The sequence below is a fragment of the Heteronotia binoei genome, chromosome 18 (genome assembly GCF_032191835.1).
Source record: "Heteronotia binoei isolate CCM8104 ecotype False Entrance Well chromosome 18, APGP_CSIRO_Hbin_v1, whole genome shotgun sequence".
Taxonomy (NCBI): Eukaryota; Metazoa; Chordata; class Lepidosauria; order Squamata; family Gekkonidae; genus Heteronotia; species Heteronotia binoei.
The window spans coordinates 16,883,410-16,897,216 of NC_083240.1; positions in this window are offsets into that span (position 1 = coordinate 16,883,410).

The following is a 13,807-nucleotide window of genomic DNA, read 5'->3' on the forward strand; positions in this document are numbered from 1 at the left end:
AATTTTTGATGGTAAGATAATTAATGTAGTTGTATTAAATAAGATAACTGAATCAGGTGCGGTAATTAAGGTGTGAAATAATTAAGTAAGATAACTGAATCAGGGGTGGTAATTAAGGTGTGAAATAATCTGTATTATTATTTGTGTTTGCTAAAAGACCACTTTAAGGGGCAGTGGAAAAATTCTTTTCTCTCTTGGAATTGGAAACAAGATATTTGCCTTAGGGGAGATTAGTAAATACATCTGTATCTCCTAAAATGGAGGCTAAAATTAAGAAGGTTGTTCAAGCTACCCCACCTGGGGGGAGCAGACCAATTACGCCAGCTATTAGTCAAGACGCCATTGACAAATTACAAAATATAATGACTATGGGCTTTCAACAAAACCGAAAGGCACTGCAAGACGTAAAGACTGATCTAATGGGAGAAATTAGGAAAACTAATGAACAGCGGGGGAATTTCAAAGACAATTGTTGGCGAATACTCAACAAGTCCATGAACTCTCAGCCAAGTTTGACAAACTCCAGGAACAAGAAGTCGCTACATCTGTTAGTGTTAGAGAAAATCGGGCTAATGTGACTATGCTCAAAGATTGAATAGCTAGACTTGAGTTGGACAAAGCGGCCTATCTTTTAAGCTTCCAAGATATCCCAGAGAAGAAGGATGATATTGAGTAGATCAAAAGAGTGCCCTCTTCCCATACTAAAAGACTCAATCTTCCAAGTGAGATTCAGGTCAGATTCACTCGAATCTCAACATGCGAAAGAGTGTTGAAATTGGCTAGAGCAAAGGGTTTAAAATGGGGAGATAAGAATATTAAAGTGCTTAAGGACATTCCCTGGTCAATAAGGCAAAGATGCTTTGGCTACAAGAAGATTACTACCTGGCTAATGAAACACTCCATCCAATTTAGATGGCTTATTCCAGAGGGTGTCTACTTCTCCTATCAATCTAGGAGTTTCAACATAACTACTTTAGACAAGATGGAGGAATTCTGGACAAAATTTGTTGACCCAGACAATAAAGATTCCGGATCGGGAGAAGAGTCGGAAGAGGGGACAGACTTTAATGTCACAGATAAAGACAACCCTCAAAAAAAGAAAAATGGAAGGGTTAAGACCAGGGCACAAACACAAACAGAGGAGGATACTTGATAGTAAAGGACCCTCAGAATGACGACAAGAAAGGGACTACAGATTTTTTCTGTCAATGTCAACGGGTTAAATGAACCAAAGAAAAGGAAGAGGTTTTTTCTACAACTTCACAAGACGGGATCACAAATAGTGTGCCTACAAGAGACACACATTAAAAAAGATGACATAAAATTTTTACAAAACAAAAAACTAGGACAACTTTTTCATTCCTGTGATTCGGGGGAAAAAAGAGGTGTTGCGATCTATGTACATGAAAATATAAAATCTAAACTGCTATATAATGACGAGATGGGCAGGATCGTCTTAATAGAAATAGAAATCAATGGCCGTAAAACAATCTTGGGGGAATATATACGCACCCTGCGACAGTCAAGAGAAATTTTATTCTCGATTACATCAGAAATTGCTCGAATTTGCCACAGAGAATTACTGCATCGTTGGGGACTACAACACAGTCTTTGAGGCTACTATAGACAAGAAACAGGACCTTATCAAAACAACTAAATCTCGGAACTTACTACCAAAATCTTTTTTGAAAATAGTGGATGAATTTAACCTGATCGATGCGTGGAGAATGAAAAACCCGCTAACAAGGGATTATACTTTTTTTCTCGCATGCACATAAGGGCTGGTCGTGAATCGATATGTGCTGGATGTCCGCTGCTTTAGGTCTGATAGTTACACAAGCACACATATTGCCTAAAACTTACGCGGATCACAGCCCTATACAAATTAATTTTGAAGATTCCCATCCCAAATCTCGTTGGACTCTCAACCTGCAAATCCTAAAAGAAAAACCCTTTGTCGAAAAAGCCAAAATAGAAATTCAGACATTTTTCCAGCATAATTTGAAGAAAGATACATCGATGCCGGTCATCTGGGACACGTTCAAAGCTTTTTTTAGGGGGATCGCAATCTGCTATTCCACAAAAAGAAAGAAGGAAAAGATGAAAACTTATAAAGACTTACTGTCACAATTACGAGAGCAAGAAGAGCAACAAAAGGCGAGAAACACAAAAGAAATAAAATTGAAGATTCAAATCATCCAACATGAACTCAATTTAATCCTCACAGAAGAATTAGAGAAACAACTGAAATGGGCGAAACAACATCATTTGGAGTATGGTAATAACAATAGTAGGTGGTTGGCGTACAAGTTAAGAAAGGAAAGAGCGAAAAATACCATCACCTCACTCAAGAAGGAAGATAAAGAAGAAGTCTCTCAAATAACCCAAATGAAAGAAATAGTTCAAAATTTTTTCCAAAATCTGTACACAAAACAGGAGATCTCGGAACAGTCTCAGGAAGAATATATTGAGCAGGTCCAAATTCAACAATTAACCAAAGCCCAAAAAAGATAGGTTAGAGGAACCTATCTCAATGCATGAAATATGCAAAGCCCTTAAAAAACAATTTAACTTCAAAGTTATCAGCACGAGTCTACAAATCACTTAGAGCAGGGGTGTCAAACTCATTTGTTATGAGGGCCGGATCTGACATAAATGAGACCTTGTCAGGCCGGGCCATGTCGGGCCAGGCCATGCGTGTACCTCTTTTAGATTAGGTAGCAGAGATAAACTTTATAAAGGACACAAACAAACACATTTTTTTAAAAAATTAAAACATTAGCACTCGTTGGTCTTAAAGGTGCTTTCTTTGTATTTCTCCCATGGGATCCAGGGAATTGGGCAAAGGAAGCTCTGGCTTTTTCCTTGTTCCCTAGGGGATCAGGAGGGGGAGGAGCCTCAAACAACAGAAGGAAGAGAGGCTTGGCTCAGTAGCTTTGCTGTGTGACTGAGAGAGCCTGGCAAAGCAAACTCTGCCTCCCCCCCCTTCCTCCCCAAGGGAGGAGCCTCAGCCAATGGAGAAAATAGAGGCTTTGCTCTGTAGCTCCTATGCAATTGAGCAAGTCTTGCAAAGCAAGCTGTTATGCAGAAGGAAGCAAGAGAGAGGGAGAAGGAAGCAGGTGACAGCCAGTTGCTTGGGGGCCTGATAGGAGCCCTCTGGGAGCCTGATTCGGCCCCCAGCCCACGTTTGAAACCCCTGACTTAGAGATTGTCATCCAGCAGCACAAGCACAGCACAAGTCATCTGGCTGAACCTGTTTGGACTTTTTCTCCATATGTTACATGAAGTGCTTTATATGTGTGGATGGAAGTGATTTATTGCTATTACCATTGCATGTAATTGTGTTAGTAGGTCTACGACCATCAGTGTTGGTTCTGTAACTTATTCAGTAGTACAAATTGTTCCAATTGTTATACAACACAGCACTGGCTTTAATTCTCTACCTGGATTGTGTTAATCCCCTTGTGTTGCCAAATCCCCACTTGGACAGAGAAATCCAAAGCACAAGGCTTTCCGTGAAAACCAGCCTCCGTACAACCAACAAACTCACCAAACAATTACAAAAGCATATATTAATTCATGAAAGACCATAGAATTAGTCCTTAGCAAAATAGGGAACGTGTTCATCAAGAATCAAACCAGTCTTTTTAGCAATCATTGCTCAGTATATTCCAAGGAATCCTGGTGAAATAGTTGTGCAGTTGATCAGTGTCTCTCAATATATGCAGCCAGCAATCCAAAAGGTTGAAAAGAACAAGGTCGTACTGGAACCCTTGTTTCACACATGCTTCTTCGAGCTGCAAAAATCCTAAATGCATGGCAAAATCATATAAAATGTTAACCAGTATACATATAAGCCACAAATCTTACTATGAAGCTAAAAAGTTAAAAATACCTTTTTACAACATTTTCATACCCTGGGCAACAAATGCCATTACATTACAACATTGAAAGGCACTTGAATAGTGCTGGAGAAAAGCAGTTCCAAGTGGCTTATATGTAACAGGTATACATACTTCACGTTCCTTAAAGATGATGAAGAAGAAGATGATATTGGATTTATATCCCGCCCTCCACTTCGAAGAGTCTCAGAGCGGCTCACAATTAGGGATGTGCAAAAAAACCAAAATCGGTTTTACACGGATTCAGAAGTATACGGGGGGAAAAAATTCGGAATCCCCGTATACTCCTGAATACCGCATTCGGAATAGCCGCATATACAGTAGATGCGCGGCTATTACCGAATATACGGCCCTATTATACCCTATGGGCCATTGAAATCAATGGCAAATAGGGTATATTTGAAGCCGCATGGAGGGGAGGGGGTTTGAGGGAGAGCCCCCAAACCCCCTGCAACCCCCCCAAGTCCCAAAAAGATTGGGCCAGGGGGTCCCATTCCAGGGGCACCCAAAGAGGGTGCCCCTATTCCATCATTATACCCTATGGGCCATTGAAATCAATGGCAACATAGGGCATAATTAGAGGCTACTGGGGGGCAGGGGGTTTGAGGGAGAGCACCCAAATTTTCAGGGGACCTGCAGGGGACTCTCCCTCCAACCCCCCCAAGTCCCAAAAAGATTGGGCCAGGGGGTCCCTGTCTTTTGGCTCCCCAAAAGGCCCATTGCCAACAATGATGGGGAAAGCCCAATTAGCCACTTCCTCACTGTAATTGTCGTGGGAAAAGTGGCTCTGGGGAGAAGGGGGTTTTGAGGAGAGCCCCCCAAACTGCTGTGCAGCTTCAGGGCACTGTCCCACACAAAACCCACAAGGCCAAAAAAAATTGGACCAGGGGGTCCAATTCCTGGGGCACCCAAAGCCAAACCTAACCACATCAGAGAATCTCTATAGGACCCAAATGCACTACATCCCTCTATCTACTCTATGAACCCTGCAGGCCTGGAAGCAATATAAACCCAGTTGCCAATGTCACTGCCACACAAAACACAATCTGCTCAAGGTCTGCTCTGCAGACCTGGCTGCAGCAAACCCAGATGCCAGCTCTCCAGCCCTGCCCCAAACAACACGGGGAGAGCTGGCCAACCACAACAAGCCTGCTGGTTCTGGGTCTCTCACCCAGGTGCCAGCTTCCCTGCCACAGAACACACAATCTACAGATGCCAGCTCTCCAGCCCTGCCCCAAACAACATGGGGAGAGCTGGCCAACCACAACAAGCCTGCTGGTTCTGGGTCTCTCACCCAGGTGCCAGCTTCCCTGCCACAGAACACACAATCTACAGATGCCAGCTCTCCAGCCCTGCCCCAAACAACACGGAGAGAGCTGGCCAACCACAACAAGCCTGCTGGTTCTGGGTCTCTCACCCAGGTGCCAGCTTCCCTGCCACAGAACACACAATCTACTCTATAAAAACAAGAAAGTGACCCAGCCCACACACACCCTCGCCAACCCCCACACCAACCAGAGGTAATTAAAAAAAACTAAAACAAAACCAGCAGAATCACAAAAGGCCAAGTGTTAAAAAAGTGGCCTTTTCACCAACAAGAAAGCTCAGGCCAAATCAGTCAACAACACCCCCACCCCCACCCCCAAACCAAGAAAAGGGACAACAGGAGAAAAGGCCAAGCAACTCAAGTGCTAAAAAATGGCCTTTTCACCAATAAGAAAGCTCAAGCCAAATCAGTCAACAACACCCCCCCCCCTAAAACCAGAACCAGGAAAAGGGGGACAAAAGTGGCCTTTTAAACAATGGAAATTAGGCCAAACAGCACCCCCCCCCCCAAGAACCCGAAGAGAAGAGTAACAGCAGCAGCACAACACAGCAGCAACAAATCAAACACTGAATACTTTTAAAACAGTAAAAAAATTAACTTTTAACAATACAGGAACTTTGCCAACCCCCCCCCCCCCAAAAAAAACCCCTTCACCCTAACCCCAAGAAATCCAAGCCACCCAAATCAGGAGAAGTAAAAGGACATTGTACTTTTAAAAGTCCTCTCACTAAATTAAGATATGGGCAAATTGGCAACCCCCACCCCCACCCCAGGCCCCCTCCCCAAGCAGAAACCCCTAATCCCCTAACCCCAAATAAGCTACCCCACCACCACCACCACCCAAATCTGGATAAGTAAAGGGACTCTAAGTCTTAAAAAGTCCTTTTACCAACAATAAATAAAAACAAGAACCCCAAGACTGTCTTACCTTGTCTTCTCTAGTCCAGGGAAGTCTGGTAAGGCTGAGTGAGAGAGCAGCAGGCAGCAGCTGAAGCCAAGGGCCAGCCAGCAGCAGCACAATCTCTCACACACAGCAGCAATGGAGGAGTCCAGCCAGGAAGGAAGACTCCTTAAAAAGCCCTGCGAAGCATGCATTTGCAATGCATTTTGCAAATGCATGCTTTGGATTGGCTGCTGGGGCTCCTCTTCCCCCTCCCCCCTCCCTGATCCCAGGGAGGCTATGGGAGAGGCGGGAAAAAGCAACTAAAGGCGGGAAAGTAGGCAAGCAGCTCCTTTGAGGCTGCAGAAGCTACTTTCACACCTTTTGAATTGACAGCTGTATACTTCCGAATAGCCATTCGTAAGTATACGGCGAGCTGTATTCGGCTGCCGTATAATGGGCACCTATGGGGATCGGCTGCAGCCTATTCTGTATACAGCCAAATCAGTGGTGATTCAGCTGTAAATACGGTTTGGCCAAACTGAATGCACATCCCTACTCATAATCTCCTTTACCTTCCTCCCCCACAACAGCCATCCTGTGAGGTGGGTAGGGCTGGAGAGGGCTCTCACAGCAGCTGCCCTTTCAAGGACAACCTCTGCCAGAGCTATGGCTGATCCAAGGCCATTCCAGCAGGTGCAAGTGGAGGAGTGGGGAATCAAACCCGGTTCTCCCAGATAAGAGTCCGCACACTTAACCACTACACCAAACTGGCTCTCCAATGTACAATGTACAATGATACAATGCAACAAGCTATAGCAGTGTCCCAAACAAAAACGTACAAATCATCAGAAACCATATAAATGCACAGATCCAATTGATTACTGAAAGCATGTTAAGTCCCAATCATTATTTAACCCATGCAGAGTTAAAGTTCTTAATTTAAAAATCATCCTAATTTCTTGTTGAAGAAGCCACCTATTGCTGTCCACCTTGCCCTGCAACCTGACTGGAAATTTAAGCAGCACACAAAAGCACATAGAATCATGTTCATGAGGAAGTGCTCCACCAAAGGAGCATCTAACACGAGATTTTTTACTCTCGATATGTGCTCCAACATGCGTGCATGAACGGTATGCACGGTGGAGCCCAAATAGATTTTTTTGCAAGGGCAGAGGATTGCATGAATGCATCTTTGAGTAGCACAAGTCGTGGTCTCTTTCAAAAACACCTTATAGCCAGTATCAGAATGAACAAACTCCAACGTTTGCATAGATAAGCCACATGCTAAGCAGGCGCCGCATTTAAAGTGCCCACCCGTCTTCCTCACACTTTGTGCAGATTGTGCAAGATTTGCTCTCACCAGGAATTCACCCAAGTTTCTTCTAAAGCCGATTTGTGGTGTCTCATGGCAACCCGGCAAATCCTTTACAAGAAACCAAATTTTTTAAATTATATTGTGGACAGATTGTGTTAGCAGGGAGAATTGTGTAGCGCACACCACTCTGTTTCCCAAATTTTTCTCCCGCAGACGTCGGGAGTTATTAAACAAAGTAGCTCTTTGTACATGATTGACCTTAGAGACTGCTTTTGTCAAAATTCTACTAGGATAGGCACGAGATTTAAACTGCTGGCAGATATTATTCTTTTCCTGTTCAAAATCCTGGGTCATAGTTGAATTTCGTTTGGCCCTCACCATCTGACTGTAGGGCAAACTAGCCCGTAAATGCGAAGGGTGGCAAGACTGAAAATGCAGTGGGGCACTTCTATCAGTGGGCTTCCTATAGATTTTTACGGCTAAGGTATTTGCTTCTGTCTTAAAGACACACGTATACAAAAAGACAATAGTTTGTTTGTCAGCAATATGAGAAAATTGACTAGAGGGATGAATGTTATTCATCCACTCCATTAAAGGAATAACTGTGGACTCATGCGAAATCACCACCATAATGTCATCAATATATCGTTTAAACCATATTACAGAATCAAAAAATGGATTAATGTCAGGATTGCAAAAAAATTATTTTCCAACTCAGCCATGAATAAACACGCTAGGCTGGGCGAAAAGGGGCTCCCCATAGAGACTCCCTGGACTTGCAAATAAAACTGATCATCAAATCTGAAGAAACTATTTTCAAGAATGATATCAATAAGTTCCATCAAAAAATGTGTAGGGGGGTTCACTATCCTGCCTGGTGTCTAAAACGTCCTGCAGTACAGCCCTAGCCTCTTCATGGGGTATATTAGTGTACAAGGACGTAACATCCATGCAACAAGAGTAGACTCCGCTGGGACCTTCAAACCTTCCACCTGTGCAATAAAGTTGGATGTGTCCTTAATGTAAGTCTTGATATTAGAAACTTGAGGTTTTAGGGGAAAAAAGTCTGCATACTGGCTAAGTGGTTCCAAAATAGATGCGGATGCAGACACGATGGGTTGACCTGGAGGAGGGAACCCGGTTTTGTGGATTTTAGGATTGCCATGATTCTCTTTGTGGATTGCAAAATCCCCACTTGGGGGCAGGGGATCTCCTTGTTTGAAGAACCTCCCCCCACTTCAGAGTTAAGAGATAGCAGTTCTTTTGGGGTGCATAGAATTTGACCCTCCAGAGCCCCAGATAACCAAGGATAGATTCTCCATTATATCCTATGGGGATCAGTCTCCATAAAGTATAATGCATAGTGCACACCACTCTGTTTCCCAAATTTTTCTCCTGCGGATGTCGGGAGTTAGCTCTTTGTACATGATTGATCTTAGAGACTGCTTTCGTCAAAATTCTACTAGGATAGCCACGAGATTTAAACTGCTGGCAGATATTATTCCTTTCCTGTTCAAAATCCTGGGGCTCTGGAGGGGGGCTGTTTATTGAGATAGAGGCCCAAAATTTTCTGCATAACATCTAGTGTCTCTCCTCAAATAATCCTCATCACAAGTTTCAGAAAGATTGGACCATAGGGTCCAATTCTATGCGCCCCAAAAGAAGGTATCCTGATCCTCCATTATTTCCAGTGGATGGCATTTCAGTAGAACACAATCCCTTTAAATGTGATGGCCAGAACTCCCTTTGAACTTCAAGTGTGCTCATCAATTGTCACAACCTTGCTCCTGGCTCTACTCCCCAAAGTCCCCAAATATTTCCCAAGTTGGACCTGGTAACCAATACCCACTCTAAGCTGTGGAGCCTTGTGAGCAAAAATTCTACTTTGTGAGTTCTGGCATTAAAGCTGTGAGCTGCTACATCAACTAGTTTGCTCTGGAGCCATTTTTCCTGAGCTAAGAGAAAAATGTGTGAGTTGGAGGCTAAAAATCTGTGAGCTAGCTCGCACTAGCTTAGCTTAGAAGGAACATTGCTGGCAACCCTATCACACATCCTCCCTCAACCATAACAAAAGGAGACCAGGTTGAAGGTCTTATAATTATTATTGTTTACAGAATTTATACCCCGTCTTTCTACCCTGATCCAGATACTGAGGCTGTTCTCAGCTTGAGGTCAAAGGCAGCTTGTTTCAGGCAGAGTTTATAGCACTGAGTGAGAGAGGAAGAAATGTTCTGGTGGGTAAATCCATACATTTGTATCAGGCAAGTCCATACATATGTCCAAAGCTATAGGCAGAGTCAATGTGTATTTACCTGTTTGTCTTAGGGTTGCTAATTCCCAGGTGGGAGCAGGGGATCCCCTGGTTTGGAGGCCCTCCCCCTGCTTCAAGGTCATCAGAAAGTGGGGGGAGAGAAATGTCTGCTCAGCACTCCATTATTCCCTATGGAGATCAATTCCCATAGAATATAATGGAGAATTGATCCATGGGTATCTAGGGCTCTGGGGGCCTGTTTTTTGAGACAGAGGCACCAGATTTTCAGCCTATCATCTGGTGCCTCTCCTCAAATTCCCCAAGTTTCAAAAGGTTTGGACCAGGGGGTCCTCTGTCTTGCCCCACCGTATCCCACCATATCTCTATGCACAATGGCCATTGTGCATAGAGAAAAAGCCATTGTGCATAGAGAAAAGTGAGCAGAGTACTTTAATTATGATGTACTAAAAGAAGGATAAGTGGAGTGTGATTAATTGAGCTAGTAAGTGCAGTGAGATATGGTGGGGCAAGACAGAGGATGCCAATAAAGACACCACATACTCAAAAGAATCCACATCCCTTTGAGAAAGGTCCAAAATGGACTGTGCAGACATTCAATACTGTCAGAGGACAAATACTGAGAGAATTTTTGCAGGCACTGCAATTGTTTGTAACCATTGTTACGTGTCTGTTACACTGGGGTTATCATAAAGCTGTTGTGTAAAATATGGAGGTGTTTACAAGACTGTAAAGACTTGTATACTATTTAACAGACATAATAATTTGCTGGCACGGTGAGTTTACTTGATATTACGGATTTGTTACTCCTGTGGTTCCAGTATTTGTTATTCCAATTTCTATATGGGGCAGCCATTTGAGTAAAGGAAGTCTCTGAATCTTTAGACCAGATCCTTACTAAGTTTCTGTGTCGAATTGCAGGAACTCCCAGGGACTGCTCTCAGGGAGGAGTTTGCACAATATTTTTTTGCATCTAGAGCTTGGAAGGCGACTTTCAAACTGAGATTGAAAGCTTTCTACTCAATACCAAATGCATGTGGGAGTCTCCCTTATCTTCTAAAAGAGGATAATCAAAATGGTATATGGGCGAGATATGTGGACAAGAGGCTGGAACTGATTGGTCTTTCCCCACTGGTGCTTAATAATATAACTTATCAAGATGCACTAAATCTGGCTAGACAGAGGCTGATTCTGCACTCACCTTTCTCCGGGGCAGGCTTCCGTTTCTGGGTGGAGCAAACTGGTGATTTCGCACCAGTTGCTCCGCGCCGGCATTTTGTGTGGGGCAAACCCACGATTTGCCCTGCTGCAGTGTAAACCTGTTTTTTCAGATTTACACTGCGGCGGAGCAGATAGCAGGTTTGCCCCATGCAAGATTCCAGCGCGGAGCATCTGGTGCAAAATTGCCAGTTTGCTCTGCCCAGAAACGGAAACCTGCACTGGAGAAAGGTGAGTGCGGAATCAGCCAGAGGGTGACAAATATAGACTGAATCATCACTTCAACTCGGGCAAGGTGGGAGTGCTCTAATTCTGCACTTGGGATTGTGCCTTCCTCCCTATATGAGTTTTCTTACAATCCCAAGATATACACATCTTTTTACACTTGCTAGACTGAATGCTTTCCCAACTGCAGAGCTGAGTGGACAATTTGCATACTCTGACCGATTATGTGACTGTGCAACAGGTTTAATAGAGTCATTAGACCATCTTATATTATTTTGCCATCAGTGGGTCAATCCTAGATTCTTATGGATTACCCCCGTTCTCCAAAGGTATCAACTTCCAATGGAACCTTGGGCAGATACGAACCCTGAAATAATCCACTCGGTGGCAAAATACCTGTTGATAGTGCTTTCCTTAAAACGTTCCTGAAACCGCCCTCATCAATATTATGCACTATTGATTTATAATAAAATTTTGAATTCTAAAGGGTTTTATGAATTTAAAAACAATGCTATGTAATTTTTGATTTTAACTTGATTTTTAAACTGCTGTGGAATTTTGTTTCCGTAAATTTGTCTTTGTTTGCAGTTTTATTCAATGTCCTGTTTATTATGCTGAGCTTAAGACCTTTGATCAAAGAAACTAACAAATAAAGGAGAGGAAAGGATAATGGATCCATGGGCATCTGGGGCCCGGGGGGGGGGCTGTTTCTTGAGGTAGAGGCACCAAATTTTTAGCATAGCATTTAGTGCCTCTCCTCAAAACACCTCCCAAGTTTCAAAAAGATTGGACCAGGGAGTCCAATTCTATGAGCCCTAAAAAAAGGTGCCCCTATCCTTCATTATTTCCAATTGAGGGAAAACATTTAAAAGATATGTGGTCCCTTTAAATGTGACGGCCAGAACTCCCTTAGGTGTTCAGTCATGCTTATCTTAACCTTGCTCCTGGCTCCTCCCCCAAAGCCCCCAGATATTTCTTGAGTCATACCTGGCAACCCTAGTCAGGCCTCCTACTGCAGTGGGAGACATCCCCACTCTGTTAGTTGCTTGCCAGCGCGTGAAAGGCTGGCAGGAGAAGACCAGGGGGAGTGTCTGTGTGTTTGTGTGGGGGGGCACATGCTGGCATCATGCCAGCATGCTGATGTCACTTCTGGAGAAAACTGGAAGTCATGGTGCATGCTAGGTTTTGCATATCCTAAAGCATCCCAGGATTATGATATCACTTCCTGTTTTCAGCAGAAAAGATATCAACATGCTGGCATCATGCTCACGTGCTGGTGTGCACCTCCAAATATTCCCAAGGCTTGCAAGCTGCAGTTGATATCACAGCCAGGTATCTACTGACACCTAATTAAAGGTCCCCATAGAGGACAAGTATTAAATGTATGGTGAAATCAGGTCCTTTGCTTATGGCTGCAGATGGGTGGGGAGGATGACAAATCCTACTCTATCATTGTGTATGTGGACTCATGTGTACATTCCTCATAAGTGTTCCTGCCTGGCTCATTGGAGCCTGGAGGACTGAGCTTGTGGACTGTAGAACAATGGGCAGCAGGATCCAAATCCCTGCTGCCCTGGCCCAACCAGAAGCCCCCTGCTGGTTCAAATGATCCAATGGCATTCTAGCACGGGAACCCAGGACTGTATATAGTTGGCCCCATTGGCCCAGTTAAGCAGTCTTCTTTAGCCGATAGTTATCATGTTGTAACTCAATAAAGAGCTATGATCACTGCAATTGCGTCTCCTCTATGCTTTGAACCCACTACATTGTAATCATCAGTGGTGGACTGGCCAGGGTGTCAGCTTGCCCTGTGGCAAGTGGGCCCCTGATGAAGGGGGGGGGGCCTTAAACATTAGACAATATGTTTAAAAGGTTAATGTCCTTTTAGTAGCTTGAAAAATAGAACAGACATTCCAATATTATTACTGGAATGCAACTAAAAGTTACGTTGTATTTAGGGTTGCCAGTCTCCAGGTGAGGTTTGGGGATCTCCTGTTTTTACAGCTGATCTTCAGCTGGCCATGAACAGCTTCCCTGGAGAAAATGCAATTTGTATTTACATTTAACATCTACTGCATACTGCCAGTAAAATGTACAATGTATGTACACTGTAATTACAATAGATAGATAGACAGACAGACAGACATTTATTTCGCAAAAGTTTCCCCACTTATGTTTTTTTTTTGAAAATTTCATTTATTTCTTACAAAAATTAAATGATAGCCTTACAGTTGTGGGTAGGCCCCCTTTGTCTCCTGGCAACCAATATTTTTAGACCCATTTCACCACAGATAATCATGATATCCCTTTGTACAATTTTCTGCATTGTTGCTCTCATTTGTGAGATGCCTACTTTATATTATGTTGTAATAACCTTAGCCTTCAGCCCTGGGCAAGTCTCCTCTCCCTAGGCTAGAAGATTGCATCCTGATGTTTTCGATTTGACCTGATGCAAATTCTTTCAACCTACATCATAAAACATCTCTCAGTCAAGTTGGGAACGATGCCCACAAGAACCTTTGCTCATTAAAAAACACCTCCAGATTCAGGATTTCATGTTTGGGCAACGCTTTTGGAAACCTTGTGGCATAAGGAAACAAACGTGGCCAAGGTGTTCGGATGCTACTGTTTTGGAGCATGGAAGCTGATAGCGGATGGAAACGTGAAC